This window comes from Osmerus eperlanus, chromosome 13 (genome assembly GCF_963692335.1).
Source record: "Osmerus eperlanus chromosome 13, fOsmEpe2.1, whole genome shotgun sequence".
NCBI lineage: Eukaryota > Metazoa > Chordata > Actinopteri > Osmeriformes > Osmeridae > Osmerus > Osmerus eperlanus.
Window position 1 is genome coordinate 2,403,256 of NC_085030.1, and position 11,965 is coordinate 2,415,220.

The following is an 11,965-nucleotide window of genomic DNA, read 5'->3' on the forward strand; positions in this document are numbered from 1 at the left end:
AGTTTCTCTTCCGTTTTCAGATCAGGTTTTAATGGGCGGAGCCAAAAAATGCCCTATCTACGTAATTTCGCCCCATCTACGCCAGATCACTGAATGGCTCCTCCTGCTGTACTGTTATTGTAGCTTACATCAGCTAGCTAGCTAGCTTCAGGATGTCTCCAACCACCCGCAACTGCATCTTCCCTGAAAGCAAGAACTAGCTGCGCTGCAACGCCATTTAAGTTTCCTGTTGATAATGAAAGGAACAATAGGTGGATAGATTTTGTGAAGAGCCACGCTCATGGAAAGCTTTGGATAAACTCAAACAGCCGCCTCTGCGCCACTGACCATTTCATAGCGGACAGTTTTAACATGGACCAGAGACAGACGGGGTTCACCAACACACGGCTTCTCTTGCAGCGCGGAGCCGTACCGAGCATCACCCCCCCGGCCGTTCATCCTCCGGTCGCACCTGGACCATCCACCACCGCCAGTTCATCACTCAGTTCTGTGTGCTTGTTATAATTATACTAGATAACTTTTCCAGAGGTATCTCTGCTATAATTAGTGCAAACCGCTAACTTGATATTAGGCTACTCGGTGTAGAATGATGGTATTTTGGTGAAATGGTAGCTAATGTGCTAGAAGTAGAAGTAGAAGTTGGAGAGCTGTCTCTGCTGTAAATGTTTACTCCTGTGTTACAGCTCAGGGGAATATTTCATTTATATGCATCTGTATGTTTCACTCATTGAACAAATACATTCTAATTCTATACTGTTTTGTTCGGCTTGACGTAGCGTCCATTATCTGGGTCGTAGGTAGCTTACTTGAGAGAGGCGGCGCCTTCCAGCAAGGGGGCCGAGCTTCAGCTCCTTCAGGTGACACGCCCCCCCCAGTCTCAAACAGAGAAGACTGCTGATTTTCTTATGATTTCAAAGCCTAATTTAACATACTTGTCTGTGTTTTTTTTCATTCGAATTTGGATGGGTAGTTAATAACACATTATTCTGTGGTGTGGTGAACTTGAAACTCGTTTTTAATTCCACTTTACAGGATCTTTAAGGAGGGCCTGGCCACTCCCTATTAAGCCCCATTGTACCGAATTTTGTTGCAGTTCCACCAGAGTTCCACTGGGAGTGATCGCGGTCGAGTGCAGAATGAATGGGAGTCTATGGAGCTAAATTTGTCTCTTTCACCTGATTGTCGTTGAGAAATCTCAGATTTTTTTTTTCTTTATATGTTCAACATGGACTATAGGTCGAAAATTGAATGAACAAGCACTTATGTCCTTTATATTGCTTACAGGGTGAGTTGTTGTTGCCCATAACACGCTAGCATTCTGCTAATGAATGCTGATTGGTTAGTGAAGGACTGACTACGACCAGAGATCCCGCTTGATGGCATCCGGAGCAGAATCAGAATGTCAGAGCATTAGCAACATTAGCAACAACATTAGCAACACAAAACTCTTTCTAGCATGTGTATTGACAAGGAGAGCCTAACCTGTCAGCTGTGTTGTCGATAGCTCGAGAGAAAAAAGGAAGTGACCAGAGCTTGCCGTAAAACAATATCTCTGGTCGTACGATGTGTATGACGTCAATTACATTTTAAAAGGCTTTTTAGAACAGAAAGGCGAATTCAAAAAAATCTAACACTCAGCAGTGTGTATTTTTGTTGCCTCCCCTCTCGAATTCAAAATTCAAATTACTAGAAAAAAAATTATATCCTGAGAAAAGTGGATTTTGAGGGGTTATAGCTCCATAGACCTCCATTCATTCTGCACTCGACCATTAGCGCCCTCATATGGAACTAGAGTGGAACTGCAACCAGTTCAGAACCCGGAAGTTTCCCGAGAGTGGCAGTTACATTTACATTACATTTAGTCATTTAGCAGACGCTCTTATCCAGAGCGACTTACAGTAAGTACAGGGACATTCCCCCGAGGCAAGTAGGGTGAAGTGCCTTGCCCAAGGACACAACGTCATCTGGCACGGCCGGGAATCGAACTGGCAACCTTCTGATTACAAGCCCGCTTCCCTAACCGCTCTGCCACCTGACTCCCCAGTTCTCTCTAGTGATGGGCATTCCGGCTCTTTTTCGTGAGCTTTTTCGTATGGCTCACTAAAAAGAGCCGGCTCTTTTGAATCCCGAACGGCTCTTAAAAAAATACATGTTTTAACTATGAATTATGATAGGTGTGAAAACAATTTGAATTAAATTATGAAATGAAATCATACTCGACCGTAACCACAAATCTTTAAAAATGCATTGATTTGTCATGGCTCTCATGGCGAGCCAGCTCCCGACGTTCACCTTCAAGAGCCGGCTCTTAGAGCCGGATCGTTCGCGAACGACCCATCACTAGTTCTCTCTATATTAGACATTCTCTGGTACTAGTATTGACCGAGCTATAATCCAATAATCCACGTAGATCATAAACCCTTGAATATATAAATGACTCAATGGAATCGGTTGAGAAATGTAAACGCTAAACTGCTTTTTAACCAGAAAAGCCGCAGCTCCACCGTTCACCGTTTGTTTGCAGCATAGAGTTAATATAACTAGAGGAAGCAACTTTTGTCTTCCAAGATGGCGTCCCCATTCATTTCTATGAAAGTGCTCAGTGGCGCAGTGAGGCAAGCGAGAGCGCGAAACTGGACCGCGCCATCTTTCCACTTCCGACTCTTCCGGTCTAGCTTTAAACAGTGGCTCTTTTATTCCCTAGCCCCGAGACCTCGTGCACGCTTGCAACTAGCTGTACACGTCATACTTTGCAACAGCCAGTGGCGAGCATAGATTTATATGGTTGCGAGCGTGTGAGCTAAGGCATTGCAGTGGCAGAATGGGATACAAGTCCGATAAGAATCAGAGACATGATGCAAACTTTACGTAAATGTATGCTGTCATTGTATAGTATTCCTTTCACTTGGTTGTTAGAAATAGGCTATAGGGCTAAATATAGTGCTATTCTAGATGGAACTCATCACATATGTTGCTTTTTTTCTTGTGATTTGAGTATGATTTCCAACGCATTGTATCGGATTAAATAAACTGTTAACATGAACACCTAGCTCCGTCGTTGTTCTCGCCAGGCACAGAAAGCTCAATAGTTATTTTGGTAACAGAAATCTTCCATAATGCAGACTAACAATAGCTTACTGTCAACTGTATTTTCAAACGAAATGCCACGAAATCAAATCAAATTTATTTGTATAGCCCTTTTTACACGCAAGCATGTCACAGAGGGCTTCACATATGCCCATAGAACTGCCCCTCAACCGAAATTCGAAATTCACCCGGCCTTCAATTTACATATCAGTGTAGAAATGTGGCCTGTGTTTTATATGTTCTACACAACCAAACGCCTATTAATGGATATATTGTGATCTAACAAGACTTGGAAATAATGTAATAAATAAAAGCTTGAGAAGTGTGTCTAAAATATACTTCATTTAACATTTGCCTTTGAAAGGGGCATATTAACAGAACAAGGCCTACCCAGACAGCAAAATGTGTTTGGGCCAGATTTGGACCAGGTCTTCATTAGCATTTGGCGAAGATCCGCTAAACGGACCTGGACCGGGCTCATCCTTTCCAACGGCCCAATACCGGAACAGGTTCGAATTACGGATCAGAGACAGATCTGGGCCAGAAGTGGCCCAGTACAGTTATTAATGCCATGACGTGTGGTGCGGATCTGGCCCAGATCCGCGACTCATATCAAGAGCTCATCTGGCCCTGGTCTGTGATTCATACTTAGGCTATTATGGGCCAAACAAATATCCACGCAATTTGTAATTTTCAAACGTTTTATTTTATTTTAAAACAGGCAAAAGAGAACATTACAGCATTAAAAAAACCACGGGAATTGTTACGGGAATATGCACCGGTTCATTTAAATTTAATTTCATAGTGTGTTGATGTTGAAGACTATATGTGTATAATACAGTGAGACTTTGGATATGGTACTGACGTCCGAACTAGTTAATGTATTTGGACGTGAGAAGTGGGCGCTAGCAGTAGCTAGCAGCGATCCCCGCAGGCTACTATAGTAGTATTTTGTATTTTTCTGCTAACTAGCTATGCTAGCGCTAACATGGCTACGATGTTGCAGCTAACACACAATGGACACGATATTCAGCAATGTTGGTAAATAATAAGCAAAGATAACCGTTTTGGCCTTATGTTCACATTAGTTGTGTAGTTGTGTTGTGTTAGCTAGTTGTGTTGTTTAAAAGAACCTACTGTACCAGCTAACCGTATATGCTACTAGCTTGTCTAGGCACGTACGTCTGAGGTTGTCAGAATAATGTGGTGTAAACTAAGTTTGTAAACTTTTATGTTTAATATAAATATTTAACAGACTAACATGACATCAACACCAGTTAACTTTTACATTTTTACTTAGGCCTATAATGCACTTACCAAAAATCACAACAATCACAAAGACGGTGCAGCCTGCGGTCTTCCACTCTACAGTCAGATAGAGTGGCAGGTTTATGTGGGGGAAAAGCTTTCCGTTAGTTGTGGCGCGTCTGGTCTGCGCAGCTCCCGCGTATCCGGCCCACACCCGCCGGGCGGACTCGATTCAGTTGTGGCGCGTCTGGTCTGCGCAGCTCCCGCGGATCCGGCCCAGAGCCATAGAAAAAGATTTATTATCATCTTTTTCTATGGCTCTGATCCGGCCCACACCCGCCGGGCGGACTCGATTCAGTTGTGGCGCGTCTGGTCTGCGCAGCTCCCGCGGATCCGGCCCAGAGCCATAGAAAAATATTTTTTATCATATTTGTATATGGCTCTGATCCGGCCCACACCCGCCGGGCGGACTCGATTCAGTTGTGGCGCGTCTGGTCTGCGCAGCTGCCCCGGATCGGCGCCGCAACCGCCGGACGGAATGTTACAGCCAGAATTGCTATAGAGGTCTGGCGCAAATTTGGTGCAGATCTGCATAGTGAGTGCGACTGCTGCGCGAATCTGCTGATTCGAAAACGGATCTGGCACAGATGGAAATGCTGTCTGGGTATATACAAGACGTTTCCATCAGATATAAGTGGGGGTGAAACAGTCACTGAGGACCTTCATTGTCCCACAAAAGCAGTCTGGCTTGATGACAGGATTAAAAAAAAGAATAATGGGTGTGTTTAACAAAAGCTTCTGAAGGCAAGACTAATCATATTTATATCATTTCTCATTGTGGTTATCAGTTAAAGTATTAATCTTCGTCTTTGCTCCAGATAGACATGTCAACAATCTATGCTCACGCTTAACATAATGTAATATTTGCCATCATGTCATGAACGTAAAAACGTTCTTGACAGAAAAATCAAATCTGTTTTAAAATAACGGGAATAAACTATATTAACAACATTTCATGTATGTGTGTCAACCATTTGCTAAACTTGCTACAACAGGGCAGGCAACTCAAGCCATTTCTCCCTGTGCTCATTCAATATGGCTCATTCAGCTCCAGGTAAATCGGCTATCGGCCAATGTGAACTTTTGTGCTCTGCACATTTGCAGGCAACTTTTATTGACGTAAGCAAATAAATGGGGTGCTAGTTTACCCATTTCGGATTGGTTTCAAATTGAGCAAAAATCAGGAACAATTATTTTATGAAAAAGCTAGTAGTATGAGCCAGGTTCGAGAATCGAACAAAAATTGTTGGGGGAGATAGTTTTGTAAATGTTGACTGGAGTTAATAGAATAAAAACGACCGGAAGAGCCGGAAGTCTAACAAGAAATGCAATACCACCTACATCCACCGGGGCCGTTGCTTCAAGCCGAGGGGCGAGGGGTGGCGGCTTGGTTTACAGGCGAGTCATTACCTCCCCAAGATGGCGGCGAGTTGGCACGTCGCAGCAACGTTCTGAAGTAGACTTTAAAGGTGACATGACATGCTGTTTTTGGATGCTTTTATATAGGCCTTAGTGGTCCCACAACCCCCATTTTTTGGGGGTTGTGTAATGATTGCTACATAGTGTTTTTTATATTGATTTGCTGTATTCATCATTACCCTGTGCGACTCCCCAGTCAACACTGTGGAGTCCTTCTGCTTCCTGGGCACCATCCTCTCCCAGGACCTCAAGTGGGAACTGAACATCAGCTCCCTCACCAAAAAAGCACAACAGAGGATGTACTTCCTACGGCAGCTGAAGAAATTCAACCTGCCAAAGACAATGATGGTGCACTTCTACACAGCCGTCATTGAGTCCATCCTCACCTCCTCCATCACCATCTGGTACGCTGCTGCCACTGCCAAGGACAAGAGCAGACTGCAGCGTATCATCCGCACTGCTGAGAAGGTGATCGGCTGCAATCTGCCTACCCTCGAGGACCTGCACACCTCGAGGAACCTGAGGCGAGCGAGGAAGATTGTGGCCGAGCCCTCCCACCCTGGTCACTCCCTGTTCCAGCTACTCCCCTCCGGCAGAAGGCTGCGGTCCATCAGGACCAAAACCTCACGCCATAAGAACAGTTTCTTTCCATCCGCTGTTGGCCTCTTCAACAAGGCCAAGGGCTCACACTGACTGGCTCACTGTTAAGACTTTAACCACAATCTGCACAATGACACCTTGCCACATTGAAATTTGCACTATTTGTATCTTTTGTACTATTTGTATTTTTTGTACTATCTGTATTTTTAGATTGTAAATTATGGTTACTTTATATTTTATTTTTATTCTAAATCCCCTTAGTATTAGCTACACTTTGTTCCTTTTGTATAGTTAGACCACATATTTAAGTTTTAAGATTCCTATATGTTTAATGAATGCACCTTCCTGCCAAAGTAAATTCCTTGTCTGGGCAAACTTTCATGGCGATTACAGTTTTTTCCAATTGCTTAACCCTTGTGTTATCTTCGGGTCATTCTGACCCATCAGTCATTGTGACCCACCGTCGTATTGCGACAAATTTACCTCATACAAAAACAAAGTGAAGCATTTTCTTTTAACTGTCGGGCTGTCTCAGACCCCCCACATTGGAATGGTTAAAAGAAAATTATTTGTATTTGTTTTTGTATTGGGTAAAATTGGGTAAACACAACGATGGTTCGTTATGAACCTTTGGGTCATGTGACCCGAAGGCAGCACAAGGGTTAAGCACAATTTAGAAAACAGGGCTCACTTTGTCAAAACACAACACACGATTCACACAACTAGACACACAAGTAGCAGAACACCTCCAATCTTTTGCAAAATGAAACACTTCGTTCAAAACTATACAATCATGTATAAAAAACAATTTCTGTAACCGTATGCCACACACATGGTTCATAAAATTGGACTCTGTTTGAATCAGTAGTAGTGAAACATGTAAAACAGCTTTCAAATGTTGTGTAAAAGGGATATTTTGATCGATATTGTGAGTACATGAACCCAAATCTGCACGCTTGGCCATGACTACAACAGTGACCTTAGAGAACTACAACTCTGTATTAACTTGTCTAACATGCCCTCGAGCGTGGTGTACTGTGGGAAGGCGAGCGATGCAGAGCGTTAAAAAACGCTGTAGTGTGAACGCAGCGTTAGACTGTGCAGCCCAGATCAGGCGATCGTCGAAAAGAGGAGTTATGTCGCAAAAAGTATAGCGTAAAGCAGCAGAGGTGTGTTGTTTCAGCAGCGTAAATTGATTTTTTTGCAATTAACATGGCAAGGGAGACAACTTGTCAAACCATTGCGACCGTTAAAAAGGCGTAAATTGTAGACCTACCAAATCTACTTAACATATATATATATGCATTTAGGCCTACTGATAATTAGCGTAATTTGCTGAGCTGTCTGAAACCGTTCTGACAGGCTAGCCTATGGTCGATATTCTCAACAGGAGATTGAGAATAATAGCCCAAAAAAGAACGTGGAAGCAATTGAAAATTGTAGGATAAAATTCAAAACACTGAAGAAGGCCATGGTTAATTGCACTTGATGTGGGCTAATAATGTTTTTGTCTTCACATCTTGAACAAAATCAAAAAATACTTCAAAATAACTTTGCCACACACATTTATTAACTGATAGGCTAAATGCTGAGCTTTAAGGTAAAAGGGAAAGATAACCATGACTTAAATGGGGATTCACTGAAATGACTAGTATTGCACAGATCCAGCACTGACTTTTTAGATCAGAAGGTGACCCAAACTGCACACTTTGTTTGGCAGAACAGTCATTTAAAATTGCTCAGCATGACTATCATTATTATATTACGAGTATTTCCAATTAACATAGTCTGCCTCCACAGATCCAGAGGGGGCTTGGACAGTGACAGACTGGCTGTGCCAAGTGTTGTCACAGCCTCACTTTGGGAAAGCATGCCCTACTGGGGACATTAGGGGAGACTGTTGGGCACATAATCTAATTGTTTTCTTTGGAAAGGGCAACATTTGGGACGCTGTCATGTAGGGGCAGCATAAAGGGCACTTCATAACAGCACCTTTTTCCATTGGAAGTAAGGGCATGGGAACAGTCCAATTTAGGCCATTGTAAGGGCACCTTATAGGGTACTGCATCACATTTTCTATACTATAAAGGAACTCATAAAGACATGTTTTTACATTTATAGAGGGCACACTGTCATTAATTGCATGGTGCATCCTGTGCACTCAAGCATATTTCACAATGTGAATGGCAGACAGTAGGGCACTTGGTCTAATTTTTGCCACTCTAGAGGGCATTTTAGAAACACTTTCAACCATGAAGACATGGAGTCTTCCAGTGGGCCTGGATACACCCATGGGGACAGTATATTGCACCTATAATATTGGGGAAGCCAGAGGAGAGGTAATATAGAGGCTTGTCAACATATAGGCTACTTTAAACAATGAAAATACTTTATACAATTGAATAAAAAGTCTCCTTGATTCTTTGTGTTTCAAGATTACCTGAAAACTGATGATAATATTCAGGTACTGCTTTGGAGCAAGGTATACCCTTCATATTTCCTGGCATAGTTGCCCGTTCAAGAATGTCCCACATGCAAAGACATAGACAGATGCAGACAGACTGAACAGTGTCAAGGCTTGGCTACAGTCGGTTTGCTTCCTTGTGTGTGATTCCAGCAGACTACATATTCTAGGCCTACCTACATAGACTGCAGTCTACTACCCTCCTTTCTACTATTATAGTCTACTCTCCTTTCTATTACTTTCTACAAAGGATGGTAGGCTGCTCTTATGTGTTCATTGCCATCCTTAAGAGTTGCTAAAGTGTTATTTCATATATATATATATATATATATATATATATATATATATTGTATTGTGTATGTATTTATTTTTTTAAGAATGACAATTAAATGTATCTAGATAAACTATGCTGGGCCTGCTGAACCTATACTTCTTCCACAGATACTGGTCAGGGAAGCATTACTTCTGTCTCTGAAGACCCTTGGGGCTGGTGGGATAAACGCTCTTTGTATAATCTGAGCACCTTCATCCACCACAGGGTTGTCAAAGAACGGATACGCCATAATTGATTGTAACTTGTCTAGACGCTCTGCTTGTTTCTAAGTCCTTATTTTATGTCAATTAACCAATGGCTTTTGAAAACAGTTAATGTGACATTATTTCTTAACTTGTTTATTTAAATTAATATATTTTTTGGAGATGAAGTAAACATGTAGCAAAATCATTCATGTCTGCACTTCAAAAAGTCTGAATTTACGTTTCCGAACACGGACTAAAGTGGTTTGCGCGCAGGAATTTACTCGACGGAACTGTCTTTAGAGATTCTGTTTCCGCCTGTTTGAAATTATTTGCAACACATTTTAGTTTAGCTTGACTTTTAGCCTGACACGGATCAGGCTAGTTCCGAAGTATAAGTTACCTTGATTACGTAGCTCGAACTAAAATAAGCCACCTTAATGGTACGGAACTCTCGCTAAAGTAACGCTGCGTTCACACTGCAGCGTTTTTTAACGCTCTGCATCGCTTGCCTTCCCACAGTACACCACGCTCGGGGGCGTGTTAGACAAGTTAATGAGTTGTAGTTCTTTAAGGTCACTGTTGTAGTCATGGCCAAGCGTGCAGATTTGGGTTCATGTACTCACAATATCGATCAAAATACCACTTTTACACAACATTTATGTAAGTGCAAGATTACAGTAGAATACATGTTACGCCACCAGTCACTCAACCAGTCGTTTGTAGGCTGGGCTACTGGCCCTACTGCTGTATGTTTTATTCAATCAACACATTGAATCCTACTAAGAAAGCCGAGTAAACGCACTCAGTGCACACATCTGCTACTGCTATTACTATCCCAACTATAATTTCAGCTGTTAAGACTATAATATTGTTTTTATGACTAGCTAGCCTAGGCCTACTTCTTCTTCTGTTTAACAGTTCAGCTTTCAGCTTCTCCCGCATTGTATTTCAGCTCTTAGCGTTGTTAGATGATCCCAGCTAACACAGTTACGTTGCACTTACGTTGCCGCAAAGTCACTCGATGACCAAACATACGTTGCCGCAACGTCTTTGGCGACGTTGCGGGACCGTGCATCTGTGGGACGCCAGAACGTAACCGCAACGTAATCTTGTGACGTTGCCAGTCTGTAACTGCAACGTCGTGGCAACGTTATTTTCCGACGTTGCCAGTCTGTAACCGCGACCTCCTAGCAACGTCATTTTCCGACGTTGCCAGTCCGTAACCGCGACCTCCTAGCAACGTCATTTTCCGACGTTGCCAGTCCGTAACCGCGACCTCCTAGCAACGTAATTTTCCGACGTTGCCAGTCCGTAACCGCGACCTCCTAGCAACGTCATTTTCCGACGTTGCCAGTCCGTAACCGCGACCTCCTAGCAACGTAATTTTTCTGACGTTGCCAGTCCGTAACTGCAACGTTGACTAAGTAACCTATATTTCTCAATTCTACTGCTTATATTGGGGCGGTTCATATGCAGACCTCATTTGCCCAAAATGCTACTTGTTCTTGTATAATAGGCTACATGGTAGCCAACTTTAGGAGGACTATGTTTGTGTGATGTGTAGCCTAACTCCAGCTAATCATAAACAAGGCAGCATTTCCATGTAACATTGTCATTTTATTTCAAACAAAGTGCCAAACAGTGAATTTAACTCTTCTGCCAGTCCCTGCTACAGGTCCTGTCTGTTGGCCCTGACAATGAAGCACAAAATAAGTTAGTGTTCTATCAACATAATTGCACGTGTAAAAAGGCACTATACAAGTCATAAAAAAATCACATCTAAAATAATATACATCATCAAAAAAATGTGATTCTAGATTTTTGTCACATAGCTATGTGAAAGGTTGGATATGGAAGCTGCAATCATGATTCATTCACCTGGCTTGTTTTGAATGGGCTGCCGGGGTGTGTTTGAGTGTCTCCTCTATGAGGAACTCCACAGCTTTCTCTCCCAGTCCCGTCTTCCACTTCATCACAGCGTCTGGAATTAGAAGTCATGAACTTATTGTCAGCACCAATGTGAACGTTGAACGCTGCGTATAAGCCATAGTTCATGGCATCTCCAAACACTTACCACTCTCTTTCGCAACTCCAGCACCTTAAGGCGCTCCTCAAGGTCTTGGAGTTCAGCCTGTGTTTGGGCCACCTGTAGGTCCATCACTGGCACCTCTTCAGTGTGTCTGCCCTGTAGTCGCCTGAATAGGAGAGCCTCTCGCTGGTTCTCCTCCAATGTCTCCCATCTTCCGGAGCATAACCTGTAATGTGTCTGTCATTAAAGACAAGTAAAACAAGTTTACAAGAGTTAGCATGATTGGCATACACTGTGGTTCTTCTAGATTAGCTGTAACATTGATGTAAATAACAAATGTTACCTTGAATGGTTGTATACAAAGCATATATTTTTTTGAGTGTCATATATTTGCACTTGCCTGGCTGCCAGCTGTTTTCCTGGGCCCCCAATTGGTTCACCTCCACCAGACCAGAGTTGACATCTAGGGGTAGGGAATCTGGTGATGCAAAAGTTTTAAGTCATGCTTTTGCTTCAAAAAATAGCCTTTAGGTTGCCAT

At 42.7% G+C, this 11,965-nt stretch overlaps 2 long non-coding RNA genes across 2 annotated transcripts in view; both read right to left on the reverse strand.

Annotated features, from left to right (window-relative positions):
* The window catches only part of LOC134031994 (uncharacterized), a 40,127-nt gene extending 38,207 nt beyond the window's left edge, over positions 1-1,920 (reverse strand). Inside the window, exon 1 of the long non-coding RNA XR_009931974.1 lies at positions 1,846-1,920. This is a non-coding gene — a long non-coding RNA (uncharacterized LOC134031994). The remainder of the gene's footprint in view (positions 1-1,845) is intronic.
* Positions 1,921-11,059: 9,139 nt separating this feature from the next.
* Positions 11,060-11,677, reverse strand: LOC134032136 (uncharacterized). The gene is made up of 3 exons (XR_009931992.1): positions 11,472-11,677; positions 11,276-11,378; positions 11,060-11,088 (listed from the first exon to the last, which is right to left on the reverse strand). It is a non-coding gene; the product is annotated as an uncharacterized LOC134032136 (long non-coding RNA).
* Positions 11,678-11,965: the final 288 nt, after the last annotated feature.